The sequence below is a fragment of the Tachypleus tridentatus genome, chromosome 3, assembly GCF_004210375.1.
Source record: "Tachypleus tridentatus isolate NWPU-2018 chromosome 3, ASM421037v1, whole genome shotgun sequence".
NCBI classification, from domain to species: domain Eukaryota; kingdom Metazoa; phylum Arthropoda; class Merostomata; order Xiphosura; family Limulidae; genus Tachypleus; species Tachypleus tridentatus.
In genome coordinates, this window is record NC_134827.1 from 36,904,420 (window position 1) to 36,918,512 (window position 14,093).

The 14,093-nt window shown below is 31.1% G+C and overlaps 1 pseudogene across 1 annotated transcript in view; it reads left to right on the top strand.

Moving 5' to 3' along the window:
• The first annotated feature begins 380 nt into the window (after window positions 1-380).
• LOC143246702 (two pore potassium channel protein sup-9-like) overlaps window positions 381-14,093 on the top strand; it is a 49,191-nt pseudogene continuing 35,478 nt past the window's right edge. Inside the window, exons 1-2 of the transcript XR_013026100.1 lie at window positions 381-622; window positions 1,355-1,674. The product of XR_013026100.1 is annotated as a two pore potassium channel protein sup-9-like (transcript). The remainder of the gene's footprint in view (window positions 623-1,354; window positions 1,675-14,093) is intronic.

The window sequence follows — 14,093 nt, forward strand, 5'->3', positions numbered from 1 at the left end:
TATTTTCCATGCGCCGTTGAAACGGCGACATATATTATCGGAACAGGTATGTAAGTAGCACGTTTTAAATTCATGAATTTATTTTCTGACTTGTAGGGAAACAGTTTAAAATAATTTCGACTATTTTAATATTTGACAAAAAGAAACATTTCGGTTTTCTCTTTAAAACTGATTTCTATATATATCCAGCATTTACACACTATCACGACAGTTCAAATTGATTTTCGTTCATCTCCGACGTTTAATAAAGTTACGCGAAAGACACGGCGATCTCACGTAGGTGGCGTCTCTGTGCCGCGGGTAAAGACTGTCAGAAGGCGTTCAACCTTCTCAAGGGGTTGTTCGGAGGGTAAGAGCTGTCTCTGGTCGAGACGTGATCTAGACGTCCAGATAACGGCATCTTGATTTGAAAGGTTCGTGGCTTGTTTACCAGATGCAGATGGGTTTTATTTCTATTGATGTGTTTCTCTTGTGTTTTCAAGCCTGTTTCAAGTACAGCGTCTATCTTAATGTTGAACTTAAGGTTTTCCCGTGGGAGTAATTCAAATTTTATTCAAGTTTCTGAAGCTTCAACGCCATCAGCAAAAATAACAAAACAAAATGGTTGGATTATTGTTAAAAGGTATTGTTGTTTTAGGCTAAGATGGCCCAATGAATTCAGAGGGGTAAAAGTTTGGTTATATTGTTATCAGGCTTAGTGTTACCGAACCCAATTTAATCCAAGAAGGTAAATCTTCAATCTTTTATATCAGGCGTTATTTTAAATAACATAAGTGAATATGTAAAAGAAAAGTTATTTTCCGTTAAATTTAGGCTTAACGTTAGTGAGACTTGTATTACTTCACGAAGTTGTGTTATATTGACCAATCACGTGTAAACACGTCAGTTTCATAGAACTCTCTTCCATGATAACCTAAAAGTCACATTTGTGTCGACATTCTTATTGAAGATTACCATATGTACACATATGTATCTATTGTCCGTAAGTGAACTGTATAAAACGTTGTAATTAAATAAGTGAAACTGCAGTTCTAGTATCTACAGTGATAGTTTCCGTAACTGTTATTTTATTAGTTTTTGCTGACTAGTACGGTATACAGGCATTAATCACTAGTTTATGATTTTCGTGTTATTATAAAACCAAGTCGTCATCAAAACAGCAAGGAAGTCTACAGTATTTCTATCTGTCCACTTAAATGACAATGGTGAAAATTTTCCAGATAAGTACAGGTGTAAGTGTGAAACTTTAGAGATTGCTGTAATCTGTGTTTGTGTTATGAGGAACATTCCGTTAATAACACTTACGGCTTGAACTTTTGTTCGGTTATTCAAAGCCTCCTGTTCGATTTCTCAGCACCTGTGTTCTATCCCTTCTTCTGACCTACGTGGGAATGAAGAGGCAGAACGTTAGGACCTTATCTCTCATTGTGTGCACTTTCACTTACCTCTTGGTCGGGGCCGCCATCTTTGATGCGCTAGAATCGGACAACGAGGTCGAACAGCGCGAGGCGCTCCAGCACGTGGAGGGTATTCTGCTTACAAAATACAACGTTAGCAAGGAGGACTACAGAATATGGTTGACGGTGATGATAAAGAGTGTACCACACAAGTCTGGAATACAGTGGAAATTCGCTGGGGCGTTTTACTTTGCAACCACGGTTTTGACGACCATAGGTAAGACTTTATGTCGAAACGTTAGTGTTTTAATTTTACCAACACAACTCTATCTATCGCAAATAAATTATGAATTATTCGAAAGGTAGAACACTTAGTTAAACAGGGGTCATCTGTATATCTTATAAAACTAGTTTGTTTTGATATAACTTTTTTATAAAATCAAACTGCGATAGGAGGTTACGATTACTTCGTACCAATATTTCGTGTCAAAAAGTCCGGTCGTTCATAATGTTTGACATTTTTATCTTCACCCTTAATATGGGAAAGTGCTGTTGTTAATAGGGTTTAATATATCGATGCACCCCCCACTTTCGCAACAGCCTTTTTATATATTTGATATTTCTATCTTACCTCTCAATACGGTGAAGCGCCATCACATAGAGTGTTAGATATCATAATCACACCAATGTATACGTTTCATACAACTGTCACCAATAATCACACCATTATATACATTTCATATCACTGTTACCAATAATCACACCACTATATAAGTTTCATATCTTCGTTATCAACAGTTTCAGATATCCTAGAATGAATGACCTGTCGTCTACGTCAACTTCGAATGAGATTTACAAGTAACCAACTTAGGCCTAAAAACGAATGACATCCTACTTTGAGTAAATCATACAGTTCCTTTAGTTGTAACCTTTGAACTGAAATCACTCCTTCTTTTGTGTTAAGAATGAGTGTTATATGAAGACCCGTAATCAGTGTTGTTATTTTAAGCCCCTGCAGAAGTGTTTGTTTCTTGTAGCTCAACCGTTCGACGGTCAAAACAAACATCAGCTGGAACGTTTAAAACCCTTAACTTGAACCCTAAATTACGTAAACACCATACTAGAACATGTCAATATCCATAAATCACTTCACTGGAATATTGATTACAGCTTTTAACGTCTGTTCAAAACCTATTAAATTTGCTTTAAACATGACAATCATAATTCTTCTGATTTATGCCCGTAACCCAGTGGATCAGCAGTAAATATGTCGCCTAACGACGCTAAAAGTTGGGTTTCAGTACCCGCGGTGGGCAAAGATAACCTTACACGTTACAAACCGCTCTGCGTGCAGAATTGTGGACTTATAAAACTAGAAGTGATACCAGATCTGACTACAGCTGGTCAAGGTTCGTCCTTCAGCTGACCAGTGGAAATGATTTCAGTTTTAGATTTAAGACTTGGGAATTCGTTGTATAAAGGGACGGGGGCTATAATTTGTAGAAATTGTGATTATAAGAGCGTACAACTTAGCAGGCTTACTGTACGTTCGTTTAGGTCATGTTTTATGTGTCAACAGAGAACCAATGGAAACGTCTTGTGACAATTCGTTAAATAAAACCATAGAATCGTTATGTGCCTCATAAATTCTGATCCTATAGAAAACCAATCGTTCTAAAGGTATGACAGTGAGAATACTCTGTTTCTATACTCACTCTGTGAGATGTAAAGTGTTAAAATTCCGGTTCTAGTACATTCATTTTGTTGTTTACTATTTTCACACAAGGTGTCCATAAATCCAACCATCCTTTACAATCGAGATGGACTCCATCGAAGTCAGGAACGTAAGGTGTTTGACTTCCCTTCAGCCATGGGGGCGTTATAATGTGACAGCCAACGGTCAGTCCCACTTTTTGTTGGTAAAAGAGTAGCCCAACTACTGGCGTTGGGTGGAGAGAAACAGTATTTGACAATCACACACACACACACACACACACACACACATATATATATAACGCATGTGCGACAGAAGGTTTGATAAAAGAAGCAAGACGAATAGTACCATGGTGCTCTAAATCTATCACAAGCTGAAAGTACGGTTATAAGTGTTTTGTCAGACTTTAGACCTCCACGTATTCGTGTGATCAGATAAGAAGATTGGTGTACGTTTACTTTTCATGGGTACATTCTGAGCAACCAAAAATATACCGTAGATATAAATCAGTAGTTCAACATAATAAAACACCACCTGTTGAACCTAGCAATGCATAGATATCGATATAACAGAATACCTGTTGAACCTAGCATGGCAGAGATGTCGATATAACAGAATACCTGTTGAACCTAGCAGGGCAGAGATGTCGATATAGCAGAATACCTGTTGAACCTAGCAGGGCAGAGATGTCGATATAGCAGAATACCTGTTGAACCTAGCAGGGCAGAGATGTCGATATAACAGAATACCTGTTGAACCTAGCAGGGCAGAGATGTCGATATAACAGAATACCTGTTGAACCTAGCAGGGCAGAGATGTCGATATAACAGAATACCTGTTGAACCTAGCAGGGCAGAGAGATATTAATTTTACACAGTTCATGTTGAGCGTGGAAAGTCAATGTGTAAACATCACATAAGCCGTCTATGGTGAAGTTTATATTTTAATACAAAGTGAAACTTTGAATGTCCGTTTATATGTTTTATTATATCAAAAACTGAAATGCTATATTGATTTATTAAAGTAAATATATATTATAGATGACCAACCTCGTTAAAGCGAGTGACCGTTATGTAACATAGTGGAAGCCTTAGTCTGGAAATACGCGTTCTTCGAGACTGTGATATCTACCTTGGTTAAACAAGTCACGATATATGGAACCGTGAATACGAGTTCTTGACATGCAACTCTTTATATGTCTATAATACAATGGAGCAAAGACAGTCTCAGCTACTCTTTCAGAATAAATAATCAAAAATAACCTTACAGTTCGAGTCACAGAAACTGAGAAACGTGTTGGCCTCGAAAACCCGTAGTTAACCTGATTTTATAAACAATGAGACAAAATAATAGTGTCACTTTCCAGTAGCCCTCTAGTGGCACAGCGGTATGACTTACAAGGCTAGAAATCTGATTTTGATACCTGTGGTGGGCAGAGCACAGATAACCCATTGTGCAGCTTTGTGATTAATTCCACACAAAGAAACAAACACTTTGGAGTAATTAGCACACGGTTCGATATTGGAATAATATAAAAGTAATGAGAAACGAAAGTACATGTTTGTGCGCAAGTACCTTCCAACTTGGGAAATTTGTTACACCTAATATGGTGAGATTTTCCATTTGGTTCGTCGGTTGTTTGTTCGCGAGTTGTCACTTCACTAAAATGCTATAAAAAAACTCTAACTACCATAAACTTGATACCATTGAATGATGTACTATTACTTGAAGCAGCTTTTGTAATTCATGGGGTCAAGGGTCAAAATAGTTTTGACCCGGCATGACCAGCGGTTAGGACGATCGACTCGTAATCTGAGGGTTTCAAGTTCGAATCTCAATCACACCAAACACGCTCGCCCTTTCAGCCGTGTGAGCGTTATAATGTGACGGTGAATCAAATTATTCGTTGGTAAAAGAGCAGCCCAAAAGTTGGCGGTGGATGGTGAGGTCTAGCTGCCTTCCCTCTAGTCTTTCGCTGTTAAATAGGAACGGCTAGCGTAGATAGCCCTCTTGTAGCTTTGCGCGAATTAAAAAAAACAAAATTAAAAAATTATTTTACAAAGTGATAGTTCGAGAAGAAGGAAGTTTTCTAGAAGCAACATTAGTTTGTAGTCGGTCTGATGGATCTGACGACATCGTGTGTCAAATGTCAATAGTCTGAGATTCTAGGTCATCTGATACAGCTTACGCACGTTAGTTTTATGTCTTACTTATAACGTAATGTGAAGTCTTTGAAAATACGTATTATTGTAGTAACTTAAAATTCTCAAACCCAACACTGTTGTAAGGTGTTCTTTTGTGTTTTTTGGTAAAATTAACACCAAGTGTGATCCATGTAACGATAACAGATTAACTTTTTTTCTCATGTTTGCTACGGGATACTTTACTTGTAGGCCTAACTTCACAAACATCATTCTGAAAACGAATTCTGCAATTAGTGGTATGCCTAGCTTATAAATAAACTTGTTAAATTTCCTCTCACTAATAGATAGGTAACACGTTAGCTAATTTATTTGTTTATATTACTAATTGAATCAAAGAACCAAAAACTTGCGTGTGTGTATAATGGAGTAAGTAACTTACTAACTCACTGCTTCATCAAATATGGCACATAAACTATACTATTACGTCTACGTATTTTATAAAACGTCTAAAACCTTCATTTTCATAAAATTTCTAGATGTTGGGTCATGCGCCCTCTACCAAACAAATATCTAAACTTAAATAGTATAATACAATATTTTTTTTCTTCTTTTATACAACATTATACAGAACTTCATAAGTCCACATAAGTCATTCAGTATGGATATTATACGGAGAAGGAAAACATTCTTAAAAGTTTTTATTAATATAAAGAACCCAAACCCTTTTAAAAACAATGTAATAATATGGGGAACGTACGTAGAGTTTCAAATACAAATAAATATTAAACAAAATACACGAAAATATTCAAATAACAAATCAGAACAAGAAAGATGACATTTCGAAAGAAGTGACCACAACCACTGTTTATTGACGTTATTGTCCGACCTTTATATATCATACATACGCAAGAACAGAAGAAAACCAACAAATATCCCTGAACAACAGAGATGTAATCATAAATACGTTTCATACTTATCCTAGTGTTTGTGTGTATATATACTCTCTTCATATACAGGTACCTGTGGGATCGCTACAGGTTCTAATATTCTTGTCAGATCTGTTTGAGTTGTAAATGGATGAATGTAGTCCGGTACCTCGCAAGCAAAGGTTAATGTTTAATGGAAATAGAACTTGGGGGCTTAGAAGAGAGAACATAGTACATGTAGCCATCGATTTGTTTTCGATATAACTACTTCAAGTACTCTATTTAATGGTTTCTTGTCGTAGTTAACGCATTTTATCGTACTTGTGGACGTGGAAGGTCAAGCTAAATGGTCATTAATATCTCGTGGGTTTTTGGAGAAGTTCCAGGTAGGACTGACAACACACTGTGTTAAAAGGTTGTGTTTAAATAAACCAATATATTTGTCTTATCTCAAAATATCCTATCCGTTCATCCATCTGTCTCTTTCAGTGAATGCTAATCACGTGGATCATGTTTAGTGAGTTGGTTAGAGATTATGAGCAAACAAAACTAGAAATACTACGATTTTAACTGTTAATGGATTCTACCAAAGTTACTTTAACACCACACTTTGTCTACAATTATGCTGCATTTTACAAACTATGTGAGCTAACTGCAAGCTAGATAAATTACGTTCGTGTAGCGTGTTACGTCATATCATAATACCACAGTGACTACGATATATTTGAACTCAGTAATGCACTTAACTGAAGATAAGGCGTCATGTGTTTTAGATAACTGAACCATGTGATTACGTCATGCGTAACTTACAAGAAATGTCAATAAGCATATACCACAACCATTTACAGTTCCTGTGACATTTAAAAGGAGAAAAGACGTCAGAAGATAAAGAAGTCATAGAATATGTACATATATATATAATATACCTGTGACACCTATATATATATTGTAACTATGATGTCATACTATTCATAACACAGTAATCTCTCTTTAGATATATATAGATATATATATAGTTACCATTTAAATTAATACTATTCATAACACAGTAATCTCTCTTTAGATATATATATATATATATATAGTTACCATTTAAATTAATACTATTCATAACACAGTAATCTCTCTTTAGATATATATATATATATATATAGTTACCATTTAAATTAATACTATTCATAACACAGTAATCTCTCTTTAGATATATATATATATAGTTACCATTTAAATTAATACTATTCATAACACAGTAATCTCTCTTTAGATATATATATATATATATATATATAGTTACCATTTAAATTAATACTATTCATAACACAGTAATCTCTCTTTAGATATATATATATATATATATAGTTACCATTTAAATTAATACTATTCATAACACAGTAATCTCTCTTTAGATATATATATATATAGTTACCATTTAAATTAATACTATTCATAACACAGTAATCTCTCTTTAGATATATATATATATATATAGTTACCATTTAAATTAATACTATTCATAACACAGTAATCTCTCTTTAGATAGATATATATAGTTACCATTTAAATTAATACTATTCATAACACAGTAATCTCTCTTTAGATATATATATATATAGTTACTATTTAAATTAATACTGTTCATAACACAGCCATCTCTCGTTAGATATATATATAGTTCATATCTAAAGTAATACTGTTGATAACACAGTCATCTCTCGTTAGATATATATAGTTTATATCTAAAGTAATACTGTTGATAACACAGTCATCTCTCGTTAGATATATATAGTTTATATCTAAAGTAATACTGTTGATAACACAGTCATCTATAGTTTGGTATATATAGTTCATATCTAAAGTAATACTGTTGATAACACAGTCATCTCTTGGTAGATATATATAGTTCATATCTAAAGTAATACTGTTGATAACACAGTCATCTCTCGTTTGGTATATATAGTTCATATCTAAAGTAATACTGTTGATAACACAGTCATCTCTCGTTAGATATATATAGTTCATATCTAAAGTAATACTGTTGATAACACAGTCATCTATAGTTTGGTATATATAGTTCATATCTAAAGTAATACTGTTGATAACACAGTCATCTATAGTTTGGTATATATAGTTCATATCTAAAGTAATAATGTTGATAACACAGTCATCTCTTGGTAGATATATATAGTTCATATCTAAAGTAATACTGTTGATAACACAGTCATCTCTCGTTTGGTATATATAGTTCATATCTAAAGTAATACTGTTGATAACACAGTCATCTCTCGTTAGATATATATAGTTCATATCTAAAGTAATACTGTTGATAACACAGTCATCTATAGTTTGGTATATATAGTTCATATCTAAAGTAATACTGTTGATAACACAGTCATCTATAGTTTGGTATATATAGTTCATATCTAAAGTAATACTGTTGATAACACAGTCATCTATAGTTTGGTATATATAGTTCATATCTAAAGTAATACTGTTGATAACACAGTCATCTATAGTTTGGTATATATAGTTCATATCTAAAGTAATACTGTTGATAACACAGTCATCTATAGTTTGGTATATATAGTTCATATCTAAAGTAATACTGTTGATAACACAGTCATCTATAGTTTGGTATATATAGTTCATATCTAAAGTAATACTGTTGATAACACAGTCATCTCTCGTTAGATATATATAGTTTATATCTAAAGTAATACTGTTGATAACACAGTCATCTCTCGTTAGATATATATAGTTTATATCTAAAGTAATACTGTTGATAACACAGTCATCTCTCGTTAGATATATATAGTTCATATCTAAAGTAATACTGTTGATAACACAGTCATCTCTCGTTTGGTATATATAGTTCATATCTAAAGTAATACTGTTGATAACACAGTCATCTCTCGTTAGATATATATAGTTCATATCTAAAGTAATACTGTTGATAACACAGTCATCTATAGTTTGGTATATATAGTTCATATCTAAAGTAATACTGTTGATAACACAGTCATCTATAGTTTGGTATATATAGTTCATATCTAAAGTAATACTGTTGATAACACAGTCATCTATAGTTTGGTATATATAGTTCATATCTAAAGTAATACTGTTGATAACACAGTCATCTATAGTTTGGTATATATAGTTCATATCTAAAGTAATACTGTTGATAACACAGTCATCTATAGTTTGGTATATATAGTTCATATCTAAAGTAATACTGTTGATAACACAGTCATCTATAGTTTGGTATATATAGTTCATATCTAAAGTAATACTGTTGATAACACAGTCATCTCTCGTTTGGTATATATAGTTCATATCTAAAGTAATACTGTTGATAACACAGTCATCTCTTGGTAGATATATATAGTTCATATCTAAAGTAATAATGTTGATAACACAGTCATCTCTTGGTAGATATATATAGTTCATATCTAAAGTAATAATGTTGATAACACAGTCATCTCTCGTTTGGTATACTTCATTAACCAGAAGTCTATGAATGATATGGGTATTTGTAACTGAAATATGTGGATATAATTATCCATAATTAACCACACATTAAGGTTGAAGTTGTTTAAAGCTTGTTTCCTTGGTAAAATATTAATGTAAATCATTTAGACGAAACTAAGACATGATTTGTTAGCTTTCGTATTTGTTTAATCTTTCTTTAGCTAAAAATATCATTGGTATAACCTTTTTGTTTTCTTAGTGCCTTGAATTCAGTATTTTTAACTGAATTTCTCTAGTAATAACGTTTTTCTCAGTTAGTGTGTTAAGTGAATCAATTTAGTATTTTTAACTGAATTTCTCTAGTAATAACGTTTTTCTCAGTTAGTGTGTTAAGTGAATCAATTCAGTATTTTTAACTGAATTTCTCTAGTAATAACGTTTTTCTCAGTTAGTGTGTTAAGTAAATCAATTGTGTAATTTTAACTGAATTTCTCTAGTAATAACGTTTTTCTCAGTTAGTGTGTTAAGTAAATCAATTCAGTATTTCAACTGAATTTCTCTAGTAATAACGTTTTTCTCAGTTAGTGTGTTAAGTAAATCAATTCAGTATTTCAACTGAATTTCTCTAGTAATAACGTTTTTCTCAGTTAGTGTGTTAAGTAAATCAATTCAGTATTTTTAACTGAATTTCTCTAGTAATAACGTTTTTCTCAATTAGTGTGTTAAGTGAATCAATTCAGTATTTTTAACTGAATTTCTCTAGTAATAACGTTTTTTTCAGTGTGTTAAGTGAATCAATACAGTATTTTTAACTGAATTTCTCTAGTAATAACGTTTTTCTCAGTGTGTTAAGTGAATCAATACAGTATTTTTAACTGAATTTCTCTAGTAATAACGTTTTTCTCAGTTAGTGTGTTAAGTGAATCAATTCAGTATTTTTAACTGAATTTCTCTAGTAATAACGTTTTTCTCAGTTACTGTGTTAAGTAAATCAATTCAGTATTTTTAACTGAATTTCTCTAGTCATAACGTTTTTCTCAGTTACTGTGTTAAGTAAATAAATTCAGTATTTTTAACTGAATTTCTCTAGTAATAACGTTTTTCTCAGTTAGTGTGTTAAGTGAATCAATTCAGTATTTTTAACTGAATTTCTCTAGTAATAACGTTTTTCTCAGTGTGTTAAGTGAATCAATTCAGTATTTTTAACTGAATTTCTCTAGTAATAACGTTTTTCTCAGTTAGTGTGTTAAGTAAATCAATTCAGTATTTTTAACAGAATTTCTCTAGTAATAACGTTTTTCTCAATTAGTGTGTTAAGTAAATCAATTGTGTAATTTTAACTGAATTTCTCTAGTAATAACGTTTTTCTCAGTTAGTGTGTTAAGTAAATCAATTGTGTATTTTTAACTGAATTTCTCTAGTAATAACGTTTTTCTCAGTTAGTGTGTTAAGTAAATCAATTCAGTATTTCAACTGAATTTCTCTAGTAATAACGTTTTTCTAAGTTAGTGTGTTAAGTAAATCAATTCAGTATTTCAACTGAATTTCTCTAGTAATAACGTTTTTCTCAGTTAGTGTGTTAAGTAAATCAATTCAGTATTTTTAACTGAATTTCTCTAGTAATAACGTTTTTCTCAATTAGTGTGTTAAGTGAATCAATTCAGTATTTTTAACTGAATTTCTCTAGTAATAACGTTTTTCTCAGTTAGTGTGTTAAGTAAATCAATTCAGTATTTTTAACTGAATTTCTCTAGTAATAACGTTTTTCTCAGTTAGTGTGTTAAGTAATTCAATTGTGTAATTTTAACTGAATTTCTCTAGTAATAACGTTTTTCTCAGTTAGTGTGTTAAGTAAATCAATTGTGTATTTTTAACTGAATTTCTCTAGTAATAACGTTTTTCTCAGTTAGTGTGTTAAGTAAATCAATTCAGTATTTCAACTGAATTTCTCTAGTAATAACGTTTTTCTCAGTTAGTGTGTTAAGTAAATCAATTATGTAATTTTAACTGAATTTCTCTAGTAATAACGTTTTTCTCAGTTAGTGTGTTAAGTAAATCAATTGTGTAATTTTAACTGAATTTCTCTAGTAATAACGTTTTTCTCAGTTAGTGTGTTAAGTAAATCAATTCAGTATTTCAACTGAATTTCTCTAGTAATAACGTTTTTCTCAGTTAGTGTGTTAAGTAAATCAATTCAGTATTTTTAACTGAATTTCTCTAGTAATAACGTTTTTCTCAATTAGTGTGTTAAGTGAATCAATTCAGTATTTTTAACTGAATTTCTCTAGTAATAACGTTTTTTTCAGTGTGTTAAGTGAATCAATACAGTATTTTTAACTGAATTTCTCTAGTAATAACGTTTTTCTCAGTGTGTTAAGTGAATCAATACAGTATTTTTAACTGAATTTCTCTAGTAATAATGTTTTTCTCAGTTAGTGTGTGAAGTAAATCAATTGAGTATTTTTAACTGAATTTCTCTAGTAATAACGTTTTTCTCAGTTAGTGTGTTAAGTGAATCAATTCAGTATTTTTAACTGAATTTCTCTAGTAATAACGTTTTTCTCAGTTACTGTGTTAAGTAAATCAATTCAGTATTTTTAACTGAATTTCTCTAGTCATAACGTTTTTCTCAGTTAGTGTGTTAAGTTAATCAATTCAGTATTTTTAACTGAATTTCTCTAGTAATGACGTTTTTCTCAGTTAGTGTGTTAAGTAAATAAATTCAGTATTTTTAACTGAATTTCTCTAGTAATAACGTTTTTCTCAGTTAGTGTGTTAAGTGAATTAATTCAGTATTTTTAACTGAATTTCTCTAGTAATAACGTTTTTCTCAGTGTGTTAAGTAAATCAATTCAGTATTTTAACTGAATTTCTCTAGTAATAACGTTTTTCTCAGTTAGAGTGTGAAGTAAATAAATTCAGTATTTTAACTGAATTTCTCTAGTAATAACGTTTTTCTCAGTTAGTGTGTTAAGTGAATCAATTCAGTATTTTTAACTGAATTTCTCTAGTAATAACGTTTTTCTCAGTTAGTGTGTTAAGTGAATCAATTCAGTATTTTTAACTGAATTTCTCTAGTAATAACGTTTTTCTCAGTGTGTTTAAGTAAATCAATTCAGTATTTTTAACTGAATTTCTCTAGTAATAACGTTTTTCTCAGTTAGTGTGTGAAGTAAATCAATTGAGTATTTTTAACTGAATTTCTCTAGTAATAACGTTTTTCTCAGTTAGTGTGTTAAGTGAATCAATTCAGTATTTTTAACTGAATTTCTCTAGTAATAACGTTTTTCTCAGTTACTGTGTTAAGTAAATCAATTCAGTATTTTAACTGAATTTCTCTAGTCATAACGTTTTTCTCAGTTAGTGTGTTAAGGTAATCAATTCAGTATTTTTAACTGAATTTCTCTAGTAATGACGTTTTTCTCAGTTAGTGTGTTAAGTAAATAAATTCAGTATTTTTAACTGAATTTCTCTAGTAATAACGTTTTTCTCAGTTAGTGTGTTAAGTGAATCAATTCAGTATTTTAACTGAATTTCTCTAGTAATAACGTTTTTCTCAGTGTGTTAAGTAAATCAATTCAGTATTTTTAACTGAATTTCTCTAGTAATAACGTTTTTCTCAGTTAGAGTGTGAAGTAAATAAATTCAGTATTTTTAACTGAATTTCTCTAGTAATAACGTTTTTCTCAGTTAGTGTGTGAAGTAAATAAATTCAGTATTTTTAACTGAATTTCTCTAGTAATAACGTTTTTCTTAGTTAGTGTGTTAAGTGAATCAATTCAGTATTTTAACTGAATTTCTCTAGTAATAAGGTTTTCTCAGTTAGTGTGTTAAGTAAATCAATTCAGTATTTTAACTGAATTTCTCTAGTAATAACGTTTTTCTCAGTTAGTGTGTTAAGTAAATAAATTCAGTATTTTTAACTGAATTTCTCTAGTAATAACGTTTTTCTCAGTTAGTGTGTTAAGTAAATAAATTCAGTATTTTAACTGAATTTCTCTAGTAATAACGTTTTTCTCAGTTAGTGTGTTAAGTGAATCAATTCAGTATTTTTAACTGAATTTCTCTAGTAATAACGTTTTTCTCAGTGTGTTAAGTAAATCAATTCAGTATTTTTAACTGAATTTCTCTAGTAATAACGTTTTTCTCAGTTAGAGTGTGAAGTAAATAAATTCAGTATTTTAACTGAATTTCTCTAGTAATAACGTTTTTCTCAGTTAGTGTGTTAAGTGAATCAATTCAGTATTTTAACTGAATTTCTCTAGTAATAACGTTTTTCTCAGTTAGTGTGTTAAGTGAATCAATTCAGTATTTTTAACTGAATTTCTCTAGTAATAACGTTTTCCTCAGTGTGTTTAAGTAAATCAATTCAGTATTTTTAACTGAATTTCTCTAGTAATAACGTTTTTCTCAGTTAGTGTGTGAAGTAAATAAATTCAGTATTTTT